General features: G+C 36.8%; 1 protein-coding gene across 2 annotated transcripts in view; it reads right to left on the bottom strand.

Annotated features, from left to right (window-relative positions):
* DPYD (dihydropyrimidine dehydrogenase) overlaps positions 1–16,009 on the bottom strand; it is a 329,324-nt gene that overhangs the window by 178,526 nt on the left and 134,789 nt on the right. The gene's annotated exons all lie outside the window — the stretch shown is intronic.

The following is a 16,009-nucleotide window of genomic DNA, read 5'->3' as shown; positions in this document are numbered from 1 at the left end:
TGCAATCAGTGTATTTTCAACACTCTCAACTTTCATATTTACATCTAAAACCCCATAATATTATCAAAAGTATGCTAATTGACGATCACATACTGAAATGGAGTAAATGTCAACAATTTTTGTAAGAAAGCATACTGGCACTGAGGTGCCCTCAGAGCAAGCAGGAAGAACAGGAGCATACAAAGCAATCTGAGTTCCCTCCATTCTCAGGCATGGGTAGCAGCAGACTAATATTACTCCTCTTTGAGACACATTTTCCAGACACACTGGTCTGGAAAACCCTAGCAACACAATTTTAGCATCTACAATAATGCAGAATTGCACATTAAGGAGCAATTTCCCAAACAGGGAAGGTTTGGGGTCTTTTTCTATTAATTAAACAACAAAAATCTGTCTCATTACAGCATAGGACGAGAACTACCTAATGAGAAAACTCAGTACTTTTTCATGAGTTGCCTATATGAAGTTTTTTGAACCTGTAGAATTCTGAATGCAGTTACTATATTACTAGAAAAATAAAATACATTTTCAGATTTATTAATTTCAGTGAAGAAAAACAAAACTCTCAGTGAATTCAAAATGCTTACAAGCCAAAAAGCAAACTAAAAAATCTTGAAATTTGATCTCTATTTCTAAAGAAAAATCATGACTCAGTTGCTGAACACCCAGCTCTGAAATCAACACTGATCTATAGTTGGATATTGAGAAAAATAAGGTTAAAAAATAACAGCACGTCCTGAACTTCAAGACCTTTGGATGCTGTACTTTCTGGGTAGACTGGAATTTCAGCTACTGAATAATGAATAATGGATATCTTAAGAGGCTGCCAGAAATACTTAGTACTATTGAAAGTACAATATGTAAAATGCATTAAAGGAACTATTTTTAAAAGGGCATTGATTTTTCTCTATGTGTATATTGCAAAATCATCTATGGCAAGAGGAGCGCCTCAGAAAAAGCTCTCAGTGACCGCCTGCAGGCAGAGGAGAGAGTAATGTAACCATTTCTATTGAGATACCCATAAACCAACTCAGAGGCCTCAGTTTACTCTTGGGAGAAACACTCTTGTCATTAGTGGGATGTGTGGCCTGCATTAAAAATAATTTCCTTCCCACCCAATATGCACCTCCATTCAAACTCAAAGAGAAACGCTCAAAATATTTTTTCTGACTTATTTTTTGCTGCTTTTATAATTTCCTAATGAAAACTATTTGGTCTCTAACAGCATCAGTACTTTAGCTCCCATTGGCTGAATAAAGAGTATAATAAAGGAAGCGTTGCAATGTTCTTTGTCTAGGTTCATAACTAGTCTTTTCAGATTCATCACTGAAATAAAACGAGGTGGATTAAGAGTGCATTGGGTTCAATAATGTTTAGCCTGGCTGATATGACCAAACAACTCCCAAAGAGGTAGTCAATATACGTGGCATTATCTGCTATTTATTTTACTATTTTCATTTTGCTGAAAACTCCCTGAAAAACAGTTTTGTGATATTTACACTTTAAGGAAAGGCAGGGGACGACTTCTTTTATACTTATAAACACTTAGCACAGATTGAAGCTCTTTGCTAAGCACCTGCTGGAAATTGTATTGTGCTGGATTCTGATGCATCTCTTTTCCTGTTCAGTATTTGCTGTTGTAATGACTGCATTTACTTTTGTTAAAATAGAGAGACTTAGTACTTCTTCAAGCCACAAGGCAAGCTAAGAAAGAGACAGACTGAGGCAGACAGAGAAAGAGATCAAGAACAGATAAGATTCACTTTAGAGACACCATTTCATAATAAACATTCACCCCACAGAAGTATGCTTTACAGAGAGATCAAATATTGATAAATAGCCAACAGCCTCTTGGGAGAGAGAATATTCAACAAAAAACAGCTGTAGAGGAAAAATGCAGTTTTGAGCAAATGGTTTCAGAGAAGAAATTAAAAAAAAATTTAAAAACCCAGTCACCTATGAAAGTCACAATTGAGGTCAAAATAATGAACCAAGAGAAACACTCTTTGAAGATAAATCAGAGAGATCCTTTAGACTAGTACAAAATAGCCAAGAGCCACCCAACAAAAACCGCTTAGAAAAATATAAGGTCTTTTCCCTAGCTTTTAGGCTGAAGCCAAGTAAGTCAGTTCTCTGTTCTCCAAATCCACTTGCAAGCCATCTAAAAAGATTTTTTTATTTATTATTTGCTATTTCGTGTTCTGAAACAATCTGTCACTATCCCACATCTTCCATCTTTAAATAATCTGCATCAATATCTAGTGATAACAATTATTTCCTTGCCCTGCACTGAAGAACAGCTCTTTTGAAGGGCAAGCAAGAGGAGGCAGATTGGAAAGGCAGCTCCCCTGGTGGCGCTTGGAGGGGCTCTGCACACCCTGCTACAAGCAGAGGGCTGTGCTGAGCCCCCCATCCTCTGCAGCCACAGCCCTGGGCCTCCTGCAGGCTCAGCTGCTTTGCTTGCTGCTGCCAGGGAAGCTTCTGAAGGAACTGATACCCAAACCACGCAATGAAGCCTCATGGGCTGTGGAAAACTGCATTTACTAAGAATAGAGAAAGTAGAAACATTGTGAAAATAACAGCTTGCATGACAGATCTAGTTCAGCTTTGCAAAATCTAACCTAGACAGTCCCAATCTGGGTCAGGTGCAGCGCAGAAAGCAATTCATCTTGATTCCTGACCCTCTGGTTTGCTGTGCTCTGCCTTCCACCTCCAGATGCTCCAGCTATCTCTCAGGAGGCATCACTACTCTATTGGCTTCTTTCCTTCATTTGAACCCCACAACTGCTTCTCAAGTCTGCAATTCCCCAGCACCAAAGTCTCTCCCATGAATGACATACCATATACTTTCCAAAGTCCTTAACCACTACAACAATGGCTTTGAAAAACACAAACTAGCTTTCCCTTTTTATATCCTTTATATATACATATAAATATCTATGTGCACATATGTATTAACAAAAACATCATCTGCCTCCTGTTAAGATCTTGTACTTTCTGTTCCCACAATACTGATGCATATAAATTTTGTTCATGCACAGTCTCAATTCCATTGTTTCCCTTTAAAGAAAATTTAGATACAATTCCCTAGTCCAGTTGAGATATGAATTGCTGATTAGAGTAAATTTGTCAGATGTACAAGGCAATGTACCAGAGGGAGGCACAGACAATGCAAGGGACTGGCTTGCAGAGCAGGGCACCAAGTCCCCTCAGCTGCTGCACCAAGTAAATTCAGGCATGTCAACACATCAATCAGCTAAGTCTGCTACTACTCTAACTATGAGCCTGATCTGGAAAGGGACACTAAAGCAAGTACAGGCATTGCATATCTACCTCCTGTTTGGATCAAATCCGCTCTCCCCAGCAACAGCTATGCTTCTGAGCCTCAACTTACTCATTGGACTAGTTAAATCTGACATGGTTGGCCAAATCTGCAGTTTCAAATGAACTTCTCAACTGATCTTAATAACTGACAGACAAAATAAGCTCTCATCCTTGATAAGGGTCAAATACAGTTTTCACTGGGAGCTGACTAAAAACGCTCAGACAGAAAAACTCCAGACAAAAAGACAAAATGGAGCTGAAGATGAAGGGTAAATATACAGGAGCCTTCAGGGACAAAACTAACTAGAACATTATTTTTTTCTCATTTTCCTCACATCAAACACTGAGAAGGTTTTTTGCCTTTATATTTAAGTGTGATAATACTGAATTTTGCTGGTGAATGCAATCTGTATTTGAAAATACCAAGAGCTACTTTTTAAAAGTGAAGACACTTCCTTAGTACATTTTTTATATTGAGTCTTTCAAATTTGTTTTGAAATTACATTGCATGCATAAATTTATCAAAATTCAATAAAAAAGAAACAAAATGGGATTCACTGGCTATGCACATTCCTTTTTCTAACTTTTAAAATAAGGAAGCCAAACATCAAGCCACATTCACAAATGTATGGATTATTTTTTAAATTTTCTCTTGCCTTACATCTGGAGCTAGAACGTTAGAGGGCAAGGACACCTTTCCACCTTTTAACATCTCTATGTTTCAGAGTTAAACCAGATTTTTTTTTTAAATCACATTTACAAGGAAAACTCCTCTTCTGTCCTTCACAGCCTCTATTACAGGAAATCCTAGGATTGGGTGGAAAGCCTTTAACTGTCAGATATTACTGAGAATGAGGAGAAAAATCCATGAATACCATACAAAACTGGAGAGAAGAACCATAGGATTGATTTTCTGCATATCTGCTCTGGGGGCAATACAAATCTTCTGAAATAACATCCGAGAGGCTGAGCCCAGACGAGCTGAGCCCAGCCTGTTACTCAGCAGCAGAAACTTGAGCACAGCCTGGCAAGGAGGCAGCACAGATCCTGCAGCAGCAGTTCTGCACCTCTGGCCTGGAGAAGGCTGTGCCCCTTAACGTGTCCTGGGGAAAGGAGCCATGGAAGGCTGACAACCAGAGACTGATGTGAATTTTATAGAGGAAATGACAGATAATTTTTTTTTTGTTAACCAAGGTTTTTTTTTATATTGTTATTTTAATTTTCTTTAAAAGGATATGCTAAAGTAGGTAGAGAGCTACAGTAATTTCCTTCTAAAGGTAAATTTTAAATCCACCATTTGTCTTCTGAAAGGATTCTTTTGAATTAACAGAAAAGCACCACTTTGTCCCATGTCCCTGCCTTTTTACACCCTGAATGTTCCAACTTGCTCCTTGTGAGCCCATACAAAGATATTTCAGATGTAGCAGATCTGATGACATTTCACACTTGCCCAGAGACTTGCAGCTACAGGTACCATATGGTTAGACTGTGACTACAAAGGTACATGGCACACTGTAAAATCCAAGCACATAAGCACTACTTTAATAATTCTGAATGCTCTGATCTTCTTGAACAAGTCTCCTTTGTGTGCTGGGGAACTGGAGATCAAAATCTATATATTTAAAGCAGTCTTACTTAATGTCACACAATCTGGGACACATATAAATTGGACCATCAGTTTTAGATATGTTATTTTCTTGAAGGATAACACTGAAACTGTAAACTTTCATAACTGTCAAATGTACAGTTTTACCTAGACATGACAGAAACTACTTGTATGCTGTGGGATATGCTCTACATATTTGTTTCTAAGCCACCACATTCACCCACACCCATACTGATCACATTGCTCTTCATGGGTCAATACTGCACAATTTAGAAATTATCTATATTGAAATGCATAGTCCAAATACAGTGAGCCCCAGAGCTGATTATACTAAATATACCAGTACAACTCATGCTATGAGATGCACCATACATGGAAAGACAACCATTGGTATCTAGAGAGTAACTTTCTTTACATATTTAAAGGCTTGGTACTGGGCATCTAGACTTTCAGAAAAGTCGCAAATAGTCTGCAAGCGCTCAGTTTTTCTCAAGGTCAGTCCATTAGTGATTAGCACTTCAGTAAGTACTTTAGAGGCTTGTATTTGTAAAGAATCTCTCTCATTTTGCTGGACATTTTTTTTATGGGGACAGCTTTGTTACTTCCTGTTGTGATGTTCAATAGAGTATGTTTTCTAGGTGGTTGATTTTTTTTTTTGTTTGATATGTATGTTGATGGAGATAAGTGTTTTAATTACTTTTTTAATGTCTATGCTTTTGTGTTTTCTCCCTCCCTCCCTTTATTTCCTGCTGTTGAGATTACTGCCTCATCTCCACAGCAGGTGGCTTCTTCAAATTTGTTTTCTCTGTAAGCCTGGTAGATTAATTTTGTAATATAACTGCTCCTTTTCTGTAGTTTTTATTAATGATTTATTTTCTTTGGAAAATGTATGCTTGCAAGGGTTTTAGGAGTTATTCCATAACAATGGCTAAAGGCCTCATTGATAGAAAATTGGAAGCAGAGGGGAAAAAAGTAAAAGAACTACACTAGGGTAAGCCTTCTCTTACCCTCAAGTTAGAATGAGCAGGGTGTACAGCATATGTGAAAACACCTTTCACATCTACCAGCATGAGCCACACACAACTGCTGCAATGCATTCTAAATTGAACAGCTATATCCATAGCATGGCTTTCAAAAACACCTGAATAAGCAGCGAACCTGGAAGCAATGCAGTCTGTAGGTCTCACACCTTAATTTGTTGCTAAATTAGACACAGAGACAAGCATCTGAACTCTTGCAAATGGTAAAGAAATAATAGGAGTGAGGGAGTCAGATTATTTAGCACTAAATTTGTTCTTATAATCCAATTTCTCTTTGAGTTCCAATTTTCCAAGCCCAGTATAGAGGCAGCCAAAATTCACATGAGCGAGACATCAGAAAGTGCAGATGGGAAGGACAGGCCAGAGTTCAGAATCAATCCATGTGAGTGATGGAAATTCGGATTACGACAACACAGTCAGTGTTGTCTGCCTGAGCATGGAATAGAAACCAGCCTTGTGGTCTGCCCTCACCACATCTAGTGATCCCATGATCACATCAGACTGACATCTAATACTGGCCAAAGTGCCCAAAGATGGACCATAACTCATCAGCCTCATCAGGTATAGACTCCACCCCTCATCAGATTTTTTTGTAATCAGTCCAGCCTTACTCAAAGCTTTAGTCTACCCGCTACAACCTACCTCTAGTCTTAATTGCTGTTTTAAATTTTATTATGGTTAGTTTATGGGACCTGTGCTTTGAATTTTAATAGGTCAACACTCAAGTATGACTAAAATATTGTATTTTAATAAAAAACATCAGTGTTTCAAGATGATAAAACAAAGATCAGGAGAAATGATGTAATATCTTTTCAAATCTCAATAGCTGGCTGTTCATATAAAAGCACCAAGAAGATTTTGAACTCAACATTTTGAGCCCTAATACTCTAAAAGCACTCTTTTAAAATGCATACCTCAGAACTGAATCATACAATATCACTACATGTTTTTAAAACATAATTCTGTACAGGACACACTAGAATTGTACTAGATTGTACAAACATATACAGATTTCTAAACTAAGAAACAGATGGTAATTCTAGCCTTTCTTCTGTGTTTGGAAACTGATACTTAATGTTCCTCATCTTTGAGGTTGAGGATTTTAGGAAGTTAGCTGGCAGCCCTGGTGAATGAAGTTGCTGAAATGTGAAGATCACTATGAAGCAAACCTTATCACAGGGAAGGATGAATGCAGACGTCTGCTTACCTTCCCTCTGGTTCTGTTCTGCCTGGTGTTGTTTATTGCAGGACTTAAAGCACTGCAACAGTTTGCTATGAATCTTGATTTGTAGAACATAAGAGTTCTGTAAATTGTAATTCAGAGTAACTGAAGAAAAATCTGCTGTAAAAAATAAAGTGGAATATTGCTGCAAACCTTTCTTAAGTCATAGCAACATTTATTATACTGGCGACAAATTTGAAAAGGTCACTAGCAAAAATGCATTTAGCAGTGTCAGTCCAATCCATCTCTACCACAAGAATGTATCATTCCACCCAGGAGCAGAGCTTGCTCCACTCTGCTTAAAATAAAGTTAAACTGGATTTTAGTCCTGACTGGAATTTGGTCACTTCCCATCATGGACGTGACCTGTCATTTTTCAGGAGCATTCTTGAACCAGGAAGGCTGAAGTTTAAGATCTGACATGCTGATGTTGTCAGTTCCTTTGTCTCTTTCTTCTACAAGTTTGTTCCTAGCAGTAACCTGCCAAAGGAAAGACAGGGGGGCTGTGCCTCCCCCTGACACCAGCTGGGTAATATTTGCCAGTGTGACACATTGCACCACTCAGAGGAACAGAAACTGTCCCAGTGCTGACTCGTGATCAGCAAACAGTGCTGAGCAGCCCCAGAGCAAGACGCCCTCCTCATGGACTGCCCATCAGTAACTCAAAGGACACCAAAAATCTTTCATCTCAGAAACCATATGCTACAGTAAAATGATTTTTACCCAGCACAGAAAATCCAAATACATGGAAGTGAAAGCAAAATAAACTGGATTGTGAGACTGAGAGCAACAGACTCCTAAAAGAAAGCAGAAAATACTACCATACCCATTTGCAATGGTAACAATATCTTTCCCAAGCAGACTCATTATAACTTAACTGTCTAATATGCCCTGTTTATAAGGAGCCATGCTGTTATATTGAAATAATCTAAGCAAATGAAAATTTATAAAGGGAAAATCAAATGTTAACATAGAACAGATCTCTTCATATTAATTTTTCATTTAAAAAAATGGAAAAAATCTTGAAAAGCTGGATTAATAGAGGCTACATAAATACACAGGGAATGGATGAAATGAGAGCAAAACTGATGATAAACATTCACAAAGAAAAAACCGTAAATACTTAGTGGGCATCACGAAGAAAAACAAATACTAAGCCTCTACACTATCACAAAGCAACAGCTGAAAACACCCATCAAAGGCAGCAAATTCATCCCATAGAAACATGAGGAGTAATTAAGTCATTAATATTCTGGAATAACACCTTTGTCAGACCTCAGGCACTGTACAGCAACAAAGTTACAATGAGGTATACTGAGACAACATCAACTTATACTACCTAAAATCAACCTGTTATATTCCTAATGTAACCTATTATATTAGGATTATAATAGCCAATAGGTGGTATTTGTGTTGCAATTCTAAACACTGATTTTTATAATATTGTTTCCTAAACTTGATGGAAGAGAGCAGTAAAGAATCATAGAAATATCTACATAGAAATATCTACAGCCATTTGTCTTAAACCCACAAATATCCTCCTCTGCACACTACTTCCATAGCTCTCATTCTGTTTCAATATAGTGACTATGAAACAACAGGCTGAGTTTGCACCCTGTATAACTTGATCTATATGAAATATTTGTAAAAACTTATTCCTTCAAGAAGTAAATCCCACGTGCTAAGTAATATTTGCAAAATACAAATTTCTGGCCATTCCTATTTTTAAAACATTACAAGGATTCTTTTTTTAATATGTAGAAGTCATCAATGTAATTCAGCAAGGTCTGCCAAAAAAAAGTTTAATAAGTAATTAGCACTCTATGTGAAATTTCAATATAGGAAACAATTTTTTCCCCCGTTCTTTGTTAATGTATCATATTGTCTCATCTTTAATCTTACCATATTTTATTTTAAAACATATATTTATATAATGGTTTTGTCCACATGAAAGGACAAAAAGATACTATAAAATGTATTCAGTAACTACTACTGTATCATTTTTAATCACTTCAGGTAAACCATCTCTACATATATTTTAAAATGATCCCTCAAGAAAAGACTTCTAAATATTATCCATTATCCTGCAACACCGATCTACAACTGAAAATCTATCATCAGTACATTCTGATGAAAAGGTAATAATTAAATCTCTTTTTTCCCTTTTTCTACAGCACAATATTTGACCTATGACAAAAAACCCATCCAATCAAATTTCCATTTATTATTTCTACCTGAAGGGCTTTTCCCGCTCACACAAACATAAATCTCCATTTGTCAGGTTTAAACTGTACCTGTCCCAGATGCTATGAGAGTTCATAGCTCTTGTCCCTTAAAAATTAACAAATAGCATCATGCAGCATAACCTCCCTGCAGCCTCCCCTGACCCCAGCAATCAATAATATTCGTAACCTGTATGTGCACAGTTAAGGAGTACAGGAGCCCTGCACTATGCCAGTTAACCACATTGAGCTGTGATACTCAAATCTGCTCCCTTGTGTCTGCTGTGATCAATTTTAATCTCTGCACCAAGAATAAAAGAACGCAGCCCCTTGTTTCCAAATTCATCTGAAACGGATGTTATAGATTTGTAGGTCTGCACAGGAGCTGTGGATTTAATACAACCAGCAGCTGAAGGAAAAAACTCATCTAAGCTATCATTCATTCTCATTACCCTCAGTGTATTTTGGATCTTCAGAAGCAATGGGAAACATGGGAAAATGCACATGTACTGACTTAAGGAAAGCTGAATTTGTTAAAATAACATCAGGTAACTGTTATTTGCTAGAGCTTTATTCATTACTGCCAGGTAAGGGAGAGGTCAGTCTTTCCATTACGATTACTTTGCTTAAAGGTTTAGTAATAGGCTGCCAATATTCATTTCTTCTGGAAATGTGTCATATACAGTAAATTAAGCAGAAATTCCCTAGAAATAATAAAGCCTAGCTCTGCTCAGTTAAAAAGAAACAATTATTATGGAAAGAAAGAATAAATCACGTTTCTGATGGTATTTGTTCTCTCACCTCCAAACTAATTTAATTTAAAAGCTGGCAAATTTGCCAGCCAATTAGCCTAATTAGACAACGGCATCTGAATGTAGAACAGGAAGAGAGCAACTTTAGAAACCCACTCCAGTAGAAAAAGTGCTTTTTGAATCTGTCACACTACCAGAATTCATGTTTCCACAGTTCTCGTAACTGCATATTTATAGACTTGGCTATACTGGCTCCTCATCAGCAGCTCCAGTGCCATGAATCATCTATCAAAACATTTGAGAAGATTTTCTTACTCATTTCTTTAAAGCAACATTCTGAAGAGACACTTTCAACATGATTAAGCTTCAGTGTTCACTATGAATTATGAAAAAAAGCACACAGAGTTTTATAATTGCAGGTGAATAATAAGTATGTGTCATCAGAGGCTTTATCTTCTCAGATTGCCACACACTGTCAGTACAGAATACCCTGCAACAAATATGACATTCTCATAACATGCTGGAGGGTCAATAAGCATTCTCACTCAGGTCATTTACCCCCTACACATGAATGTCCTTATCATTAAGCACATATTTATCTGCCTTTCCTTTTAAAAGCAGCTGTAGCAAGGAGTTTCATGAAAATACTCTGTTAAACTGATACTCTCCTACACAGGTAGATCAGCTCAGAAACATTACAGCTGCTGCATAGCTATCCCTTCAAAGTTTTCCATACTGGAAATAACTAAGCAAGTTCATGCTCAGACCAAGTCCTGTTCTGAGTAAGGGTGAATGACAGAAAGATTAAAAAACCTTTAGACAATTCATGATTTCTATTAACTAAATCTGAATTTCTTTCTCAAGAACAGCATATGTGGCATTTCATATAAAATTTCACTTAGAGCGTCTTTATTAACTAATTATGCTATTTTCATCAAGTGCCTGCATTTTCTTTGGGCGTTTTCTATACTGATGACAGGGCACTAAAACTGAGACTTTGGGTCAAAAAGACAGTGTAGTTGAACCTCCAATACTTTAAGGCTACCATCTAGAAAACAGACAGAGAAATGGTGGTGCACATCTCCACAGGGCTCCTCGATGCCCAGCAGTCAGGAAGATGCAGTGAAACACAGTCACTGGAGATCATGGGTCACATACTTGGCTTGTAGGTACAGATACCTGCACACACATTGACAGAAGCTTCCTCCTCCTCTTAAACTTATTCTTCTGGTGGGGAAGTAAAACATTCAAAATGGGAAATTTATACTTGTTTTAAGAAAAAATATTTTTTGTGATAAAGCATCAGTGAGGTAGGACTGTATGTTTCTTTTCAGTCCATGAAGAGATTTCTATGACAAAGAGATGCCAGAAAGTTAAAATGAGACTTCTCAAATTACCTGCAGTGATGATGCAAATACTCCCAAGGGAGCATATGTTTCCTCTAAAAAGGCATCCAACCCATGCTAAAGCCAACCAAGGCACACAAATCTACCTGGGAGTGAACATGAATCCTTTATGTCTGCTTGGTGCAGGGTTTTGTATCTGCAGTACTTCAATAGGAAGGTTCTCTCCAAACAGTTTCAAATGGTAACAAAAACAAGATCAATAAATAGAAAATCAAGTTACACAGTCCCAATAGGTCCCTCTAACAAGGATTTCTCTCTGAAATGTTCATGCTTGCCTAATGCTGCTGCTTTTAATCCTTTCACACTAGTGGGTCCTACATGCTTGCATTAGTGCTAATGTAAAACAAATGAACATTTTATACGAGGATATCCACTCTCCCCAAGTAAAGTGGTTAATACCAAAGTAAGCTTTAAGAATGTAAATTATTTTCCCCATGTGGCTGAAAAACTACATGAGTTATTAATTTAAAAATTATTAGCATATAAAATCATTATTATCTCTGCAGTTAATGTACAGTTCGCTGACAACCTTTTGGACCATTACAATTAAGAAAGGCAGCATCTTTAATGAAGTTACAAAATGCGTTGTTTATTAAATAGCAAATTGTATCTTTAATTACTTTAAATATTATAATCCAATGAAAAATTATTTCATAAACCTCAAGATAAATCATGTCAGAGATGGAGTATGCATTTTGTTGCTCTACGAATCCTAATCAGCACTTTCAATTTGCTTACAGGTTTCTGTTGTATGTAAAATCTGCTCTTCAAGTTTTGAGTGCCTAAATCCAATGGCACTAGAATAAATCTAAGATGCAGCTTGTGCTATTTGTTCTTTTTAAAACATTTAATTTCTTGTCAAATGTAGAATTTGGCAGTTTAGTAAAATGCAGCTTTTCTATTAATCCATCAGAAGAAAACTGAAAATAAATTTCTGTGGGAGTAACAAAACCAGGTTCATTGAAACAATGACTGTTTGGGGATCCATGGAATTATATGGAATTGCTGTTGTATTTTGAACTAAAAGGCAACTTTTGTTCAAAACTGTCAAAGGCTTTGAGGATATGCTATAATGCAAACATATAGGCACAGACTAAGCTAATTCTAAATATTCCATTTTTTTAAACACAAATTAATCTCTGCACTCTGTCGCCTTTTGCTCTCTGTCCATAATTAGATCTACCTACTTGATATGCTTTCCACTATCTGAAATGGCTGAGAGCTGCACAATTAAAGAAAAAGTTTAGTTGTTCATAGCATTAGGCCTTTCACTGTGCTTTGGATCCAGCCCAGAACAAAGTCAGTATTAAAATGCATTGATTTCTAGATCACTGAGACAAAATTAATACATTCAACTTCAATTATGTCAACATCAACTTGTCACTGAATATTTTGACAGTTTGGAAACCCTCAGTTAGGTATCGAACTTTCCCGGGCTAATCAATAAATCAGGAAAGCAGATATTCTACCCAATTTCCTTATGCTAAAAAATTGCTAAATTCTATCTATGTCTGCCTAACCAGAAATATTGTCTTTACAAAGCACAAAGGAGAAACAACTCATCAGTGTAATATTATAATAGTGAAGTTGAATTTTTAAAAGGTATCAAACTTTTTTGAAAAGATTCTGACAGTAGTAAAAAAATTTATATAATTACATAATTAGACGCAATTATAAAATACAACCACAAATAACATGTTCTTTAGACCTGAAATGAAAATATGCAGAAGATCAAAACATAAAAAACTTGCTTACTTTCACATTAGTACAAAAAAATTTTTAACACAGAAATACATCTAGAAACATAATTGGAAGTCTTCTGTGACTACCCAAGTGCCAGAAGAAAATCCTACTAGGGATTCATCAGCAAGCTGGGTAGTGAAAGTCAGATACATTTGTGAAAGCACTCACAACAAAATCAAGTTTTGAAAAAGGTTTCCCTGCAGAAATATGACATTAACTGTACCATAGTTACAGGTGTTACAGACCAAACTGAGTACAGTGCCTCAAACAAACCCTTCCGAGGTGTGCCCCTAAATACTCCGATTGATTTGGGCCTAAGTACCTTTGGGACCCATCCCTTGTCTGCCAAAAGATCTGTATGTCTGTACATTACTGATGTGGAGGAAAAGAACCTCAGGACTGCCAAGAGACTTTCAGAGCAGGCATTCTTATGTATTTAGAGATGTTCAAAAGTGGATATGGTCCTAGGCAACCTGCTCCAGCTGACCCTGCTTTGACCTAGGGGGCTACACTAGACAATCGCCAAAGGCCCCTTCCAATTATCTCACGATTCTATGAAATGTGCCCTGGTTGAGGTCCTAAGCCATGGAAAGATTTCTGAGTTTTTCATCTGGGATTTAAAAAATCCACTACTACAGTTAGGTAAAAGAAACGTATTCCCTATTAGGGCATAGGTACCAGACACTCATAGAACAGAGAAATTCAATAGCTGGTGTGTTGCTGTCAGCTACAGAGCTCTCCAAGCCAGTGGCAGTGTCCCAGGAATCAGACCCCTCCTTCCTCCACCCACACTACAAAGAAACAAAGGTCAGATATGCAAAACCAGAAAACACAGATCTCACACAACTGTCAAGAGCTAATTTCTGAAATGTCTTCTCTCCAAAACCTCATTCCATCCTTCTAATTAGTACCAAACATACTTTTTTTCAAAAAGCACATCTTAGCTACTCACAGTCTCTTTCTGAGAAAATTATGGAATTGGGCTTCCCTTATTCAACAAAAAGACTCAACAGCCTTGTAAAAGCAGAGTGTAGGATAAGGACAACAACTTAAAATCAAAAACTGAATACAATTTTCCTCCATTCACAGATTGTTAGCATTTAAAAAAACTTCCCAAAGATCACTATCTACAACAGTGGATGTTTGTAACAAGTAACAACAGTAATTCTATTTCTCATGTTATTTTATAATAGGTTACAACTGATACTGATCAATCCTGGAGCTTCCTTAAAGTCCATGCAAAAATTCCACCACATAGATGGAAAACTTGATTTGTACATCCACTGCCCTACTGATAAAATTATCTTTCAGAAGTACACCATCACCAAATCAGTTATATGGAACCAAGACTTTTACACAAGCATTTTAAATTATAAATTTGTTTTGCTTTACATATAAAATTAGACATAGAATGACTTTAATTAACCTTAGCAACAACAACAGTTGTGTAAGAGAGAGGGACTCAGATAAACAATCATCTGCTAAAACAAAGTCTACCTCTGATTCTGAATCCTTTATTTCTGATTATAGTATACATACAAATAGAAAACAAGTATTCACTTAAGCATTCAAATGCAAAATCAAATCTGCATGTTGAAGGTACAGCATGTGGGATGAAAGTTGGTTAACCCTGCACTGGCACTCATGTCACCAAGTATATGCACAGATACAGCTCCATACCTTTAAGTACTCATCTTCCCAAAAGCTCATGCCCTCCAATTTTTGCAGGGAGAGATTACAATTATAGGAACCCTTGAGCCTGAAATCAAATGCTGGGCAGACATACATTTATATATCAGACATTTTTTTTTTTCCATGCTCATCTCTATCACCAACTTAAAAGAAAAAAGCCATTTCCAGAGACTCGTAGCTCAGGAATAAACATAATGAATTAAGCTGCATTTCAGAATGACTGAATAAAAACCTGTTGAAGGGGGAAGAAGTGACAGTTTCTAAATGCAGTCTTTGCAAGATAAAGCATTATTATTGATGCACCATAGGGGAGGACACTTCACTATTTACTTATTTATTCATTCAATCATTTACACAGATCATTTAGAACACTGGGCCGAAACTAAAATTCCTAATTGCATACATTTTACAGAATGGGGGAACATTTATTATTAAAGGGTAAATCATACATCCAACTAAACACCTGGGAAGAAATTACCAGCACTACACATTCAGCAAATGAAGCCATGAGAAAGATGCCATAAATGGAATGCTGTTGTGACATTAAAGAAAAATGGAAGAAAACATAATATTTAAAATTTCTGAAGCCTTGTAATTAAATGTATAGCAGATGTAATGCAGAATTTCTGACCAGACAGAAGTGCCATAAAATTTATAAAAATATAGGAATTGATATTATAGCAACACCTTCCTATTTTCACTGCATGTAGGAATGCAAATCAGGTAGGCAGACAGCTAGCCATACTACACGCTTGGCTGCATGAGTTATTTTGATACCATGAGTAACAAATAGCATTTACTGTTTGTAGCACTTTCTATTTGCAAGGTGCTATATAAACAGTCAATCCTCAAAATATCCAGGACCCAGATAAGAGATCAACATTTATCCCTACATTTTACAGATGTGCAAAGAAATTTAAGTGATTTTCTGAGGACCACAGAATAGAAGCAAGGTTGTGATGGCTCCTGGGCAATTCACACAATAGGATTTCAGAAGGCTTG

This window comes from Melospiza melodia, chromosome 11, assembly GCF_035770615.1.
Source record: "Melospiza melodia melodia isolate bMelMel2 chromosome 11, bMelMel2.pri, whole genome shotgun sequence".
Taxonomy (NCBI): Eukaryota; Metazoa; Chordata; class Aves; order Passeriformes; family Passerellidae; genus Melospiza; species Melospiza melodia.
The sequence above is the reverse complement of the archived record's forward strand: the minus strand, read 5'-3'. Positions and strand labels throughout refer to the sequence as shown.